Raw genomic sequence first — 14,686 nt, forward strand, 5'->3', positions numbered from 1 at the left:
AGATGGCGTGTTGTCAAGGGGCAGCGGCTGATGTGTGGGCGCTCACACCGGACCCGCAGCTTTTGACTCTCTTAGGACCATATGACAGAAAGGCAAGAGGCACAGACTGGGGACAGGAACACCTGGGCTTGCAACCTAGAGTCCAGCACTCAGCAAATGAGCCATGCTGTGCATAAGCCACTTATACCTCTTAAAGTCTCGGTTTTTTCATCTGTCAAATGGACACGATTGTGCCGATCTCCCAGGGGCAAGTGGGACAGCTTAACAAACCATCAGGGTCTGTTATGAAAGTTGGCATCTCCTGCTTAGATATTTCTCAGGGGCTTCTGTTCATTCCGGCTCCTTCCTCTGCAGCCTCTTCTCTTCATAGCACTAGAGGGATCATTTTTTGGGAAACAATCAGTTCGTGTCACATCTTTGCTTAAGACCTTTAAATAGGTTCACCTGTGTTCCAGGTACCCTGCGTGATCTGCCTGTGCCCCTCTTCCCCGGGCCTACCTCTTGCCCCTGCCTCTGTCTTCAGCTCTCTCTCTTCAGCCCCCTAGCCACCTTTCAGTGCCTTCACCACACTAGGTTCCCTCCTGCCACGGGGCCTTTGCACATGCTCACCGCTCTCCTGGAACATGCTTGTCTCACACTCTTCATGCTCTTCACCGGGCAACACCACTCCTCCTTCAGACTGCTGTAGAAACTTCATACTCTCAGGGATGTTCCTTTCTGCCGCCTTTATCAATTCGATTTCCTGGCCTCCCTCTCTGGATGACTCTGCATGCTTCCTGTACCCCACACAGTCTGTTCTTGCAGTTTTACTTGTGCGTGTGGTTTGGTTTGGTTTTGACGTCAGTCTCCCTCACAGAATGTGAACCCCATGAGGACAGGCCCCTCGTCTGCTCTGCCCACCACCGCGGGGCCTGGCCCAGAAGGGCACTTGACTCTTGGCGTTGAACGGATGGAGATGCTTCCTGCTGTTTCCCCAGGGTGCCCGCAACTGCTCTCTCAGTCCTGTGCCAGCCAGGGTGAGTGTAAGGAAGCGTCTGCCCCGGATGCAGTTGCTAACAAGCATTTCCGGAGCTCTTTTCCCATCTCGGAGCTCCTTGAACCCTCATGAGAGTTCACCTTTGCTGTCTTCATTTGTAAGATGGGAGTAACTGGGTTGGAAGGTTCGATGTGATACGGCGTGGAGGTGTCCAGCACAGTGAAGATATTTTAAAAATGCTGTTCCCGGGGCACTGCGTGGGGTTGGGGGGGGCTCAGTCAGTGATGTGTCGGACTCCCGATTTCAGCTCAGGTCAAGATCTTGGGGTCGTGAGGTCGAGCCCCACCTCAGGCTCTGCACTCAGCATGGAGTCTGCTTAAGATTCTCTTCCTCTCCCTCTGCCCCTCCCCCTCCTCAAACTCTCATGCGCGCTCGCGCTCTCTCTCAAATAAATAAATCTTAAATACATTTTAAAAATTTTTGAAAAGAAAAATTCTCTTCCATCCCCATTTTCCCAAGTCCTCAGTCCCTCTGCGAGTGGCTGTTTCTCCCGTTTTGCAGACGAGCATGCTGAGGCCTAGAGGAGTTTAGCAGTGAGCCCAAGAACACAGCCGCAGAGCTGGGCACAAGATGGGGTTCTCTACACTTTTGAGTGAGATCAGGCTGCCTCGTCCACCTGCCAGCCATCGGGAACAGCCCCAGGGTCCTCCCTGCAGAGAAGGCCCTCTGTGCTCACAGGCCCCGAGGAGAAGCAGGAGGAGCCCCTCGTGCCCAAGCCCGCTGGGCCCAGAAGAGCAGCCAGCCCGTCCACCTGTCCTGCCACCATCCCAAGTCCCCTCCTCACAGCTTCCCTCTGCAGAGCCAGCCCCAGGTGACCAGGTCTCCTCTCCCCGGGACCACTGTGACACTGCTCAGCAACTGACCTCTATTCCTCTCAAGCGCTATTTGCCGCCTGAGTCCCCGCCCACCGAGCGCACAACCCCACCCCGCACAAACACCTCCACCCATCCAGGGACATCCCAAAACTAAAGGGATCACACCCGGCCCTCTGGGAACCGTGGCTTTACAGCGTGTCCTGCTCTGAGCGGGAGGCATTCGCAACCCAGAGGAGGAGGAGGAGAAGACGCAGGGGGCCCTTGGGAGGGGAGAGGGGAAGCCGGTACTCACCAGCTGCAGGGATGAGGCAGAGGAGACGTGAGGCATGGGAGATGGGGGGAAGGGCAAGGGCAAGGGGAGTCACCAAAAAGGGTGAGAAGAAGTCGCGGGGACCCCGGGGGAGGGTGGGGAAGCACCGATGGAGACTCCGAAAGGGTGCAGAGTGGGCAGAGGCCGAGCAGAGAAGGGCCCTGGAAGAAAAGCCGCGGAAGGGCAAGAGCCGGATGAAGGGGGCAGAAGATGGGCAAGCAGCCGGAGCTGAGACCCCGTGACATGGGACTGGACTTCTGTGCGGACTAGAGACTGAGGGCATGAGAGAGTCCGGGCCCAGCCTAGAGGCTGCAGAGCCAGAGGCGAGGGCCAGCCGGCGAGACACAAAGTGAGTTCAGGCCAGTGGGGGCAGCTGGGGCCTGAGGCACCGCGAGGCCCAGCGTCTGCAGGCTGTACAGACCATCGCCCCAGAGCCGGCAGGTGCAGCCGGTGGGGCTGGCTCCTGTAAGGTCTTCCTGGGCTCCACCTGCCCGCCCATCCCGTCCAGGGAGGCCCGCTGCCCTCTGAAGGCCTCGGTCCCTCGAGAGCATCTATGAGGCGCTTTCAGTCCCTCTGAGGGCTTAACGAAAGGCTTTACACTCACACCTTGGATTCGCCTGTAAGCCGTTTCTCTGATAGTGGCCCGGCTTTCATCTGTGCCTGGACCTCATTTCCTTTTGTCGACAGATTTCGAGAAAAGTCTTCAAGCCCAGGAAATCCTGGCTCTGTTACGTTTAATGGTCTGTTCTTCAGCTTCTCTGACAGACAGATGCAGGATTTGCACCCAGGACTCTCTGTTCTCTTGCTGAGAAAACCTGTTGCCTCCAGTTACAGTGGAGCGAGCAGAGATTCCGGGGAGTTCTGAAGGAAGGGGTGGGGGGAGCTGAAGCAGGAGGGAGAAGGGAGGGCGTCCAGGCAGGCCTACCATTCGGACAAGACCTTGGCAATGGAGGGAAATGCACGTGGTGGGGGGCACAGCAAGGCATCCAGGAGGGCTGCACCTTTTGATCCCTCTCTGCTGTGCCGTATCTGTCCTGTGTTTGTTCCTACCTCCCCGTCACTCAGCACCAACTTTTCTGCCCCGTTTGCGGCACCAGCCCTTCCATCTGCCACACTACATTCCACTCCTCCTTCAGCTGGCTCACAGAGGTCCCGACCTCCCCAAGAATGTCCCTTCCTCCTCTTGCCCCCTGGACAGTGACTTTCTTACCCGCCAGGGCCCGAGAAGCGTGTCACCTCCTCCAGGAAGACTTCCATCATAGTTAGGATACGCAAACTGTTATAAAAACACCCCAGCGCCACAGTGGCTTGACAAACAAGAGTGTATTTCTCATGCAGAGCGCTGTTGAGTGAAAGTCGGTGGGGTGAGGGCGGTGCGCTCTGCTCCATAGTTATATGGGGGCCCAGGCTCCCGCTGTGGTGCCTCCACCATCCTCTAGGGCGGACACTGGCAAACTATGATCTGTTTTTGTAAATAAAGTTTTATTGGGACATACCCACACTCGTTTAGTTACAGAGCCTCTAAGGCTGCGTTAGTTCTTCCTCAGCAGCGGCACTGAGAGGCCAGAAAACCTACAACGTTTGCCCTCTGGCCTCTCTGGAAAACATCTGCTGATCCTTGCTGTAGGGTTCTGGAGGCCTAGGAAGAGAGAGTGGGGAGGTTTCGAGGGGCCGGGCCACGAAATGCTGGGCATCGCCTGCTCCCACGTTCCGTGGGTAACAGCTGGTCACGTGACCCCAGCATGCTCCAGGGAGCTGGGGAATGCTGAGCGCGTAGGCCTGTCCCTCCACATCTTTCCTCCTTGGCTTCGCGCCTCTTCTCCCCCTACTCCCTGCACGCGTGCCCCCACAGGACGGGAAGCCCTGTGTCCGTGAAAGGCCGAGACTGTGTCTGTCTTGTTTATCACTGCCCCAGGCTCAGCACAGAACATTCTGGAAATAGTTATGGAAGAAAGGAGTGGATTGGTCTGTCATGTGTGCTCCTGGAGCACTTTGTAAATACCTCCGATCTGGCGCTAACATCGCTGTGTTGTCCTCACTCTGTGCCTGCTTCCCCCCGTCTCCGTTCTACCAGTTTCTTTCCAGGCATCTCCTGTGTGGTTACACTGTGCCAGGCCCCGGGCATGTCTTTGTGAACAAAACACACCCAGCCGTGTCCTCATGGAGCTTCCGGTCCAGCGGGAGAGACCGGCCAGGAGCAGAGAATCACACCATTGTGCCAATAAATGTAAAGTGACAGCAGTGATTGCGAGCTGTGAAAGGAAGGGGCCAAGCAGGTGTGCTGAGCACATCCAAGGGGAGATGATCTAATCCGAGATACAGGGAGGGCTTCCCCGACGAGGTGACTTTGGGCTGCAATTCGAGCCACACACAGACATGAACCAGGTGGAGGGAGGGTGGGCAGTGGCGTGTGCCAAGCAGCGGGAAGTGAGGGCCCCGAGGTCAGAGGGAACATGACCTCACTCCGGATGACCACGACATCATTCATGTCATTACAGCTCAGACTCACTAAGGGCTTACTATGTGACAGGCCCTGGATTAAGTTTTTCACATGTATTATGTCAGTCTGCAGGATGCTATGAGAGAGGTACTCACGAGGGCACAAGCTGTTAACGTCCAGCCCTCCTTCAGTCCATCCCAGAGGTCCCCTGAGGACGGTTCTCCTAGTTCTCCCAGCTTCCCATGTAGCTCTGTCGCCTGCAAGGGGCCTACTTCCCAGGAGTGCCCTTGGCAATGACACCCGAGAATTAGGGTGGGGGGGAAACTGCCCTGCTTCCTTGCCCCTGGGTGGGGAATTCTGTGGCAGTCCTGCCACGGCCTCTCTGAGGCCACCCCCACCCCTGACATGGAGGTTCTGTTGCCCACAGAAGTAGCCCCCATCAGGGCACACGTCACTGACTCCCTCCCTCCCTGAGCTCCTGGGATCACTCCAAAATCATTGTGATCCAAACTAAGACACTGTGAAGTGTCCCATTTCATAGATGAGGAAGCCAAGGCACAGAGGAATTAAGTAAACACAGAACCGAGGGAAGGTCTTTGAAACTAAAGCACTGTGTGTGTGTGTATTTACGCGTGCATGGGTGCATGTGTGAGTGCGTGTGCAAGTGTGTGTGTGAGTGTATTCACGTGCGCGTGCGTGGGTGCACGTGGGATGGAACAGAGGAGGCCGGTGAGGTGTGTGTGTGTGCAGCCAGGACAAGGATTTGGGTCATTAACTTATGTGCGTGCGTGCGTGCGTGCACCTGTATGGAACAGAGGATGGAACAGAGGAGGCCGGTGAGGTGTGTGTGCAGCCAGGACAAGGATTTGGGTCATTAACTTATGTGCGTGCGTGCGTGCGTGCACCTGTATGGAACAGAGGATGGAATAGAGGAGGCCGGTGAGGTGTGTGTGTGTGCAGCCAGGGCAAGGATTTGGGTCATTAACTTATGTGCGTGCGTGCGTGCGTGCACCTGTATGGAACAGAGGATGGAACAGAGGAGGCCGGTGAGGGGTGTGTGTGTGCAGCCAGGGCAAGGATTTGGGTCATTAATTTAGAGGCATAGGAGGCTGCTGAAGCGCTCTATGCAGACTGGTGACGCGTTCTGATTGACGCTGGGATGGCGTCACTGTGGTGACCGAGGCAAACCTGGGTTAGAGGAGCTAGAGCCCATGCAAGGGGGTGGTTGGCAGTCACTGGGGGCGCCCTGGGGACCCGCCAGGGCAGAGACACTGAGCTCACTCCTTGGTCCCTAGAGCTCTGTGGGGCCCTGTGAGAGCCAGGGAGTGTCTGGGTGTCCGAGGGGCTTGGTTCCCTGCACCCCGCCCAGGGTTCATCTCTCCAGGGGGAACACGCACATGGTATCCCAGATGCTCCCCTCCCCGTACCCCTTTCCTGCCCTCTTGTTCACAGAGTCCCCAGCTCCCCCCAACTCCGGGATCTCCATCAGCCCGGGTCTGTGCCTGGTGCCCGGCACCCCCGCAGCCCAGCTGGGGCCGGCAGCTGCCGAGGGAAGGCCAGCCGGGCCTCCTGACCGGGCAGGCCCCAGAGGCCAGCACGTGGCCGGCCGGGTGCCAGCTGTTTCTGCCCCAGTGCCCTGTGCGGCCCGCCACCGCCTGAGCAGACGGTCTTGGAAGTGAGTGCGGACCGAACGGGTCAGGAGGGTCTGCCAGTCCATCTTCTCCTCCTGTGTCTCTGCTGCGCTCCTCTGCCCTTGCCACCGTCCTGGAGAGACCGCTGAGCTCGGCCGGCCGGTGGCACTGAGCAGCGTGGTGTGGTGTGGTGGGACACGGCCCAGGCGTCCAGGAGAGCTGGATATGTGGGACGTGGATCTCAGGGGGCTTTGGGGCAGCGGTTGCAGGACTGGAGGGTGGAAGGTTGGCAGGAGAGGGGCATGGGGTGCAGGGTACCCTGCGGATACCTCAGGGAGCCCCTCACCAGGTGGCTTGTGGTGGCGGTTTCCACGCGGGTCCTCAAAGGACGAGGTCACATTTGCTGAGAGGCTGGTCCTCAGTTAAGTGTTACCCCAGACTATCACCTGCTTCTCACCACCACTTCATCGCCCTGCCTCCACCCTTTCTGGGGGGCCTTTCTCCAGCCCCTATCCTGTGGGTTCCAGCCCCTGAAGTCCAGTGTTTATTATGTGGTCTTCCCTTGCCCATCCTCCAGGTCAGCTGCTTCCCTGCAGGCCTGTCCTCGAACGTTCCCAACAGTGGTGTCCTTCCTGTTCCATGGGGCTCTCATTCCGTCCATCTCTCATCCCCAAGGGTCAGTGGAAGCCTCCCTCAGGCCTTAGCTCTGAGTTTGCAGCCCATTGATAGGTCTGGTGGTGGGTCAGTCCTGCGTGGGGCCCCCGGGGCCGCCCATGGTAGGAGGGGGAGAGCTGGAGCCCCACCTTAGCTCAAGGCTCATATCTGAGCATCTGTTCACCAATGCCTGGTGTCTGCTACCCTCCCAAGGTGGGGAATGCCAATACCTGGCAGAGAAGGGCATGTGGAAACCCCGGGGGAGTGAGGGCAGAGGAGGAAGCTCTGCTGAGATCCATTACAGAATTGGGGCTGTGGCTCCTCTCTGCCTCAGGACCTTTGAATGTGCTGTTTCTGCGGGTTGATAGACAATTTCCCTGTGTCACTGCCCAACTCTTACTTGTTCACATCTCAACATAGGGGGTTTTGCTGGACAACTTCCTCCCTGATCTAAAATAGGCCTCCTTTGAAACCTAGTTCGGAAGGCTCTGGTCTTCCCCATCAAGCAGCTTTTACAACTTGGTTGTATTTGTGTTTGTGAACTTGCTTATTGTCTCTCCCTCACGAGACTGTATGCTCCACGGAGCAAAGAGAGGGGCCTCACCAATCCTGAGCAGCCCAGAAGATCCTGCACATAAAACAGGGCCTGGAGCCTAGTTGGTTCTCAAAAGGCCAAGGTCAATTGAGACACATTGTCCCTGTGCCTGAGCTGTTCAATAAGGCCTCTTGCCTGCCTGCTGTGCGTGGAGAGGCAAAGAAGTTAGAACCACAGGACTCTTCGGGATTGTTAGCCCAAGCTTGTCATTACAGAAGCCTCTGAGGCTTGGGCCCTCCCGCTGAGGGACAAGGTGGACTTGAACCCAGGTCTCTTGGCCCCTAGTCAGGTCTCTCTTGTCTGCTCTGGGCTGTGGTAGGCCATGTGCCAGGGGACCCTTGTGGGGGGGACTCAGGCCTCCCAGCCCCAGAGCTCCTTCGGTTGCAAGGTGGGGGGCAGCGCACTCAGCCCCTTGGGATGATCCGGGATGGGACAAGAGCAACCACAGTCCTAGCAGGACACGGACAGTGGCTGCTCCAACGTGGCTGAGTGTTCCGTAAATACTGCTGCTTTGGGAATCCTCAGCGGCCATCAGGGGAGGGGATCCTGAGGCCCAGAGCAGTGAAGTGACTTGCCCAAGGCCGTTCAGTGGGGAAAGGCTGATCAGGATCGGAACCCAGGGCCGTTGGCCTCCAGAGCCAAGAGTGCTGTGCGGGGGCGCACAGCTCCGCACTCGGCTTCCCCGAGCTCTTGCCACCTCCTGCCTGGGGAGCAGGAAGGTGCTGAAGGAAGGCTGCTGCCAAGGACCCAGCCTTCCTCAAGATGTTTCCTGAGATTCACAGATCCCCGAAGGTGGCTGTGGGCGTTCCTGGAAAGCCGTATTCGGGAGCGAAGGTCACAGGCCCAGTGTGTCTTCAGCCATTAAGGAGGAGCGTTGGCTTGGCCTCCTGGTTTGGTCTGAAGGTTGAATGAGAGGAAAGAGCTTGAAAGGGACTTGGGGAGATTCTGGCACAGAGTGGGACTCTCAGGGACTACGTCCTCCTGCTGGGCCCTCACTTGGCACCAGAGGCCCAACAACCCCCCATCCCCCTGGGAAAGAGACCTACTGTTGGATCCACGAGGAGGCAAAGGGTTGGGGACAGAAAAGGCTCACAGATGCCAAGAAGACAGCCGGAGGTCATGGAAAGAGGCCTGAGTCGGAGGGAGCCCAGGTTCGAGTCCTGACTCCTACCAGCCAGGTGGGTCACGTCACCTGCTAGAACTCACTTTCCTTTTGTGTGAAATTAGAATGTCCTCTCCAAAGAGTTGCCATACAAAATAAAATTGAGATTGGACATGTGAACTGCCCCACACATCGGTCGAGAAACCGTTTCTTGATCTTTGCTTGAGAACTTCCTTTTACACCAGCAAGAGTCCACCACGACCTGGATCCTGTGTGCTCCTAATTTCAATACCCTCTTATGAAGGATACAAAACTTAGGAAAGTTCTGGACTCGTTCTAAACCCATGACCTCACCCTAGTTCTACGGTCCAGTCGTCCATGCTTCCAGTTGGAATGGCTCCGTCCATTGAAGATTGAGGACTTTGCTCCTTGGACCAGTTCTTCTCGAGGGCTTGTAGTCAACGGATGGGCACTATAGCGGAGGGGGTGAGTTGAAGGCAAGCAAAGTATCATGCTGTCCCCCTCTAGAGCGACACCCCGACTTTACCGAGTCTGCAAGAGCCGGAGCCAGCCTGTCCTCCATTTCTGTGTGTAGAGCCAGGCCTCAAATGTATCTTAATTTCATTTACTCTTCTCAAACCCGAAATTAATTTTCGTTTGTAAGCCGTAACAAAAAAGCAGCAGCAGCGACGTAGGGACCTACCTACCGCGAGTCACGTGTGGGTCTCCTCCCTGCCCTCACCCCTGCCCTGAGCAAGTGCAAGAACAGAACGTCCCCTGGCCTTCGGTGGTGGAAAGTCTTGCCCAAGTCCAACCGACAACCTTCAGAACAGGTACCCCTGGACTGTGAGCACAGTGGACAAAGCTTTCGGGATTGTAGGGAAACAGATAAGCTTTGAGCACAGCTGGGCTGCAGCTCCCCGCCCCCCACCCCTTCAGCCGTGGCAGCCTGCTCCTGATTTCTCTGGAAAGGCAGCTCCTAATTAGAATGGATCGAAGAGTCTTTGCTCCAGCTTTGTTCTTGGTCTCGATTGAATCGTTGCTTTAGGACTTAATCTGGTGTAGTCGCCGGTGGGCTGGGACCCTTGGCTCTCCGAGCTCCTCTCAGGCTCGGGCAGGCTGGCACCTGGAGCAGGGTGGGTGGGGTGAGATGCGGGGGTGGGGTGCCCTGCTGGCACCCGGGAGGCACCCTGCGTCACCCCCTCTCTCTGCACCCTCTCCCTCCGGCCTCTCTTCTTTTCTATTTTTCTCCCCACCTGCTTTCTCTCCCTTTAATTTCCTTTCATGAACAACCCAAGGCTGTCCAGGATGCCAGTCCCTGCTGGTGGGAGTGCAAATTGGTACAATTGCTCTGGAGGGCAATTTGTCAAATGCTATTAAAAGCCTTAAAAAAGTGCATAGGCTTTGACCTGGAAAGTCCCCTTCTAGGAATTTGTCCTAGAATATAATAATTGGACAGGGGTCCACAGATATGCTGCCCTCAGTGCTTTTCATGAGTGACAACTTGGAAACCTGGAGCCCGTCAACAGGGGGTCATTAGAAATGACCATGTGATAAACCAACTAGAAAGGAACCTTTTGGAGCTAATTGGAGAAATTTGAATCCTGACTGGGTATTAGCTGCTCCTTAGGGATGGCCTCATGATCGGTTTAGAGGCACATGACAGGAGGGCTGATATTTGGTTTAAACTGTTACAGGAACAGTGACGGGAAGGGGAATGGGCAGAGGCAACGTTGGCAAACTCTCGCAAGTTCTGAATCTGGCTGACAGGTTCTTGATTATCCGTTTTGGTGTATCCATTCTAATTCTGCGCATGTTTTAAAATGTTCATGATTTAAAGAGAAATAAAATGATGGTGTAAACCTGTATTTTTTTGATGTCCACAAGATATTGCTAAGTGAGAAGAGAAAAATCCCAAATAGCAAATATGGCCTTACCAGATTTTTTGGTTTAAAAAATAAACACGAAATTTTATATGCAAAAGAAAAAGGATGGAAGTACACACAGCCAAGTGTTAATGGTGGTCATTTCTGGGTGGTAGGATATGAGTAATTTCCACTTTCTTCTTTATACTTTTCAATCATTTCTAAATTTTGTTTTTGTAATAAGAATACATTACTTTTACGCTTCTAAAAAGCCATAGTTAACTCAAAGAAATTGGGAAATCTACAATGCGTTGTGCGTGACTATACGCCGTGTCTTGCAAAAGGAGGTTTGATAGATCTTAATTCACATACAGTCATTGGTGAGGTTGACGCTGTTATGCCTATTTGCTAAATGGGGAAGCTGGCCATCAGAGAGGGTGAGCGATTTGCCCATAGACACACAGCCTCAGCTCTAGTTCCACTCTTCCGATGTGACGCCAGTGCTCTTGCCACACTACGCCCCAACTGCTTCCAGAGAACCTGCAAGGAGTATCGGGCGTGGGCCCGGCCCTCCAGGAACCCACCCTGTCTGGTCCCCCTGGTCTCCCGCCCCCACGCTCTGCCTCGAGAACCAGTTAGGTAATGGCTTTGCCAAGAACAAATGTTCTCCCCTCACATCCCAGGTGAAACTTGAACGCTGCCCCTTTGGTATTTTCTCCTAATGAGCCTTCCCAGGCTTCTTGCCTTTTTAGGATGGAAACAAGCGCTCTGCTGTTATCCTCTTCATATTTATCAGGTCGGTTTACTGGCAGAGTGGAAGAGTGAACGGGCATTGTATACATAAATATCATAAAATCCACAGAGGGCTGGCGAGCCTGAGTTCTTAATCCTGGCTCCATCACTAACAATTTGCAACCCAAAGAAGTCACTCTCTCTCTGTTTTCTCTGTCTCTAAAGTAAATAAAGGATAACCCATTAGAAAAAAATCAATTGGTACTCTGAAGAAAGGAGGGGGGATAGACAACTCCAAGTTGGCCTGAAAATACGTTTCCGAGGTTTTGCTAATGTTGGGAATGGACAAAGCCCGGTCTCCACCTCACCCCATCAGCTCTCGTCCAGAGGACTGTGATGTCTCTTACCTGATCTCCAAGCTCTTGTTTGTCCTTCTCCCCAGTTGTCACCTGCTGGGTGCCCCTCACTCCTTGCCTTACCCTGCATGCAGTTTCCAAGAGGGGCCCCAGCTTCGCGCCTCAGGGCCTTTGCATATGCTTTTCCCTTTGTCTGGAATGCTCTTCCCCAGCTAGCATCAGGTATTTCCCTGTAAGGTCCCTGGAAACCTTCCCTGCCCACTAGACCTGAGCTCCTCAAGGGCACAACTTCAGTTATCTCCAGCATATAGCCGGCCCTGCGCAGACACAGACAGGGGCATGGGGCAGGCAAGGGCAAAACCCAAGGCTTCTCTCTACATCTCCAGGATGGGCAAAACCTGTCCCACAGATTTGCGTTAGAAGAACACTGTTTCCATCCTGGGCTCCATTGAATCTGCCCTTACTGCCATCCCAGTTTGGGATAGGACATGTTTCTAATATTCTTTTTTTAAAAACACAACATTTAAGCACCAAAATGACTGCATCTTTACATAGACACAGCAGATTACCTCTTGCCCCCGGGTCCTTGCAGAGGATGGTCTAACCAAAGCACCTGTCTCAGCCTGGAAAACTGCAGGGCTGGCTCTCAGGGCAGAAGTGTCACGGTGAGCCAGTGTGTCTGGGGACCACCTGCCTGGGGGCTGCCTCCCACGCCATCCACGTTGGAATGACAAACCCTTCCGTGGTGAGACCCCAGCAGAGGACTCAGCAGGGAAAGTACCTGAGTGTCATGGTCACATCGTGTTTATGTTTCTGAACACTGGTTCCAAAACTCTACCCGCCCATGAGTCCCCACCCTCCCACTAGCCTGCGCTTCCCTGCCCTCGTGGCGGGTGAACCCCAGCCATGTCAGCAAGCAGCAGGGACAGTCAGCTTCACACAACCAGGGAGCAAACACAGAGGCCAGGCCCCGGCCCCAAGCCACTCCTCAGAGAAGGAAGGAAGCCATGGAGGGCAGTGAGAACCTTCCCCCACAATCCTAAAGGAGATGGGGGAGAACCTGGCTCTTGTGCCCTCCCACGGCAGGTGGGAGACCTGGCTGGGGTGCTTTTTGGGTTTCACCAGGGTGTAGAAGGCAAGTGTTACTCAGCTTTCTCCTCTCTGGATTGCAGGTGATTCTAAGACAGGGTCCCATTCAGCTTGGCATCCCCCCGAGTCCATACACATGGGCTGTGCTCATCTCGAGTCCCAGTGCTGTGTGCCAGAGACAGAAAGTGGAAGATGGGCCACCACTGTCACATTCCATCTCTGTGGGGCCAGTGAACTAACTAGAGGGTGCTGTCACTCTGCCGTCTCTCAAATCTTACTGTAATGTCATCTCGGGAAGGTCTCTCCTGACCCCCTAGTTCATACTGCCACTCCCCCACCCCAACACCCCCTCTGCTCTCTCCTGCTCTATCACCATCTGTCAGATGGTCAACTTCCCTGCTTACTTGGACCCCTCTCTCTCTCACTCTGCTAGAAGGTGGGGAGGGATTTTTGTGTTACTCAGTGACAAATCCCCATTCCTAGAACAGGGACCGGCATGTAGTCGGTGTTCAACAAATGTCAAATGAATAGATCTGCAGACCTGGCGTGCATTTCATAAATGTTTGCTCCCCGAGCATGGGGTCTCCAGGCAAGTGAAGACATTAATAACCACTTACTAGAGTCCCCCCGCCCCCAGCGTGGGGCACTGAGTCGACAAAAGCTAGTTTCCCACTGGCTTCCTGTTGCCTTTGCAATAATCCAAATTCCTGCCGGTATGGCCTCTGTCTGCTTCCCTTCCTTCTGTTTCTCCTGGCACGCACCAGACTATACCTCACTGACTGGCCTTAAGTTCCTAGACACTCTGAGCGCATTCACACCTCAGGGCCTTTGCATTTGCTGTCCTTGCTGCCTGACGGCTCATCCCTCAGGGGGGACACATGGCTGTGGGGTTCTAGCTCAGATGTCACTTTTCCGTGAAGTCCTTCCTGCCCACCCCACCCAGCTATCCCAACACCCATCATAGCTCCCTTTTATCATCTGCATTGCACTTAGCACGGTCTGAAACGACCTCGATCATTTATTTACTCATAGTGCGTTTATTGGAGAATCTTGACCACCTTCCCTTCCCTAATTGCTGTATTCTGTCCCGCTCCGTTGAGCCCCCTTCCCGCCTGGGCCTTCGTGACAGTGATATCCCACACATGCAGGCACACTAGCTTATTAGAACTCAGACCAGGCCAGTTCACAACCCCATCCTGGCTCGGAGCTCCTGCATAGAAAGGGCAGCAACGGGGAGCAAGAGCTTTGTCTTCTCCTCTGGGGTGCCTTGGAGCAGAGGGGTCGGGGTGGGCTGCTTCCATTTCCCTCGTACACGCCTCTCTTGGTCGGCTTCCATCTGCCGCCGTCTCCGTGGAGGTGGGTGCCTGGTCGTTGGGCAGAGCCTCCCCCGTGGCTGGCACCTCCCCAGGAGGCGGGAGCCACAGCCCCCTTCAGCACCGTCAGCGGAGTAGGCCCCAGCCTTTTCCAGGTCGGAAGCAGCTCCCCTCGCCCAGAATCTGTCTGGGGGGGCCCCTTGACTGTGCTCTTATATGAGCCCGCTGGGGGTCCTGCACAACTGAATTGGGGGCACCTGTTCCTCCTGCCCGTGGCACAGGCTTCTCCCCACCAGATGCCCCCGGAGCAGGCACCACTCCAGGGCATGCATGCCGAGCTCCCCCAAGGGCACCCTCACCACCCCGTGCCTGCAGCTGGCACGAGGCTCCCGCGGCTCAGCGAGCATCCAGCAGGGGAGCGAGGTGCCAGCCTTTGTTGGCAGTGCCCTCGGCCTCAGGAGCATTCTCTGGGGGTGGGGCAGGAGCCGGGATGGCACCCACTCACCAACACCCCATCTACCCTCACTCCCTCCTCTCAACCACTAGGCTTTCTTATACAAACGGGAGAGCGAGAGGAACACAGGGGCCAGGGGCTGGTTCCTGGCAGCAGGGCCAATTCTGCCCCAGGGAAGGTGTCTGGCCCCAGCTTTTTGGGATCTCTCAGCATCTCTTTGTCCACAATGGTGGGTCCCAGTAACCAATTCTGGGGCAACTGGAAATGCCCCCTCCGTGGCTCCTTGGTTGTTTT

Source organism: Ailuropoda melanoleuca, chromosome 15 (assembly GCF_002007445.2).
Source record: "Ailuropoda melanoleuca isolate Jingjing chromosome 15, ASM200744v2, whole genome shotgun sequence".
NCBI classification, from domain to species: domain Eukaryota; kingdom Metazoa; phylum Chordata; class Mammalia; order Carnivora; family Ursidae; genus Ailuropoda; species Ailuropoda melanoleuca.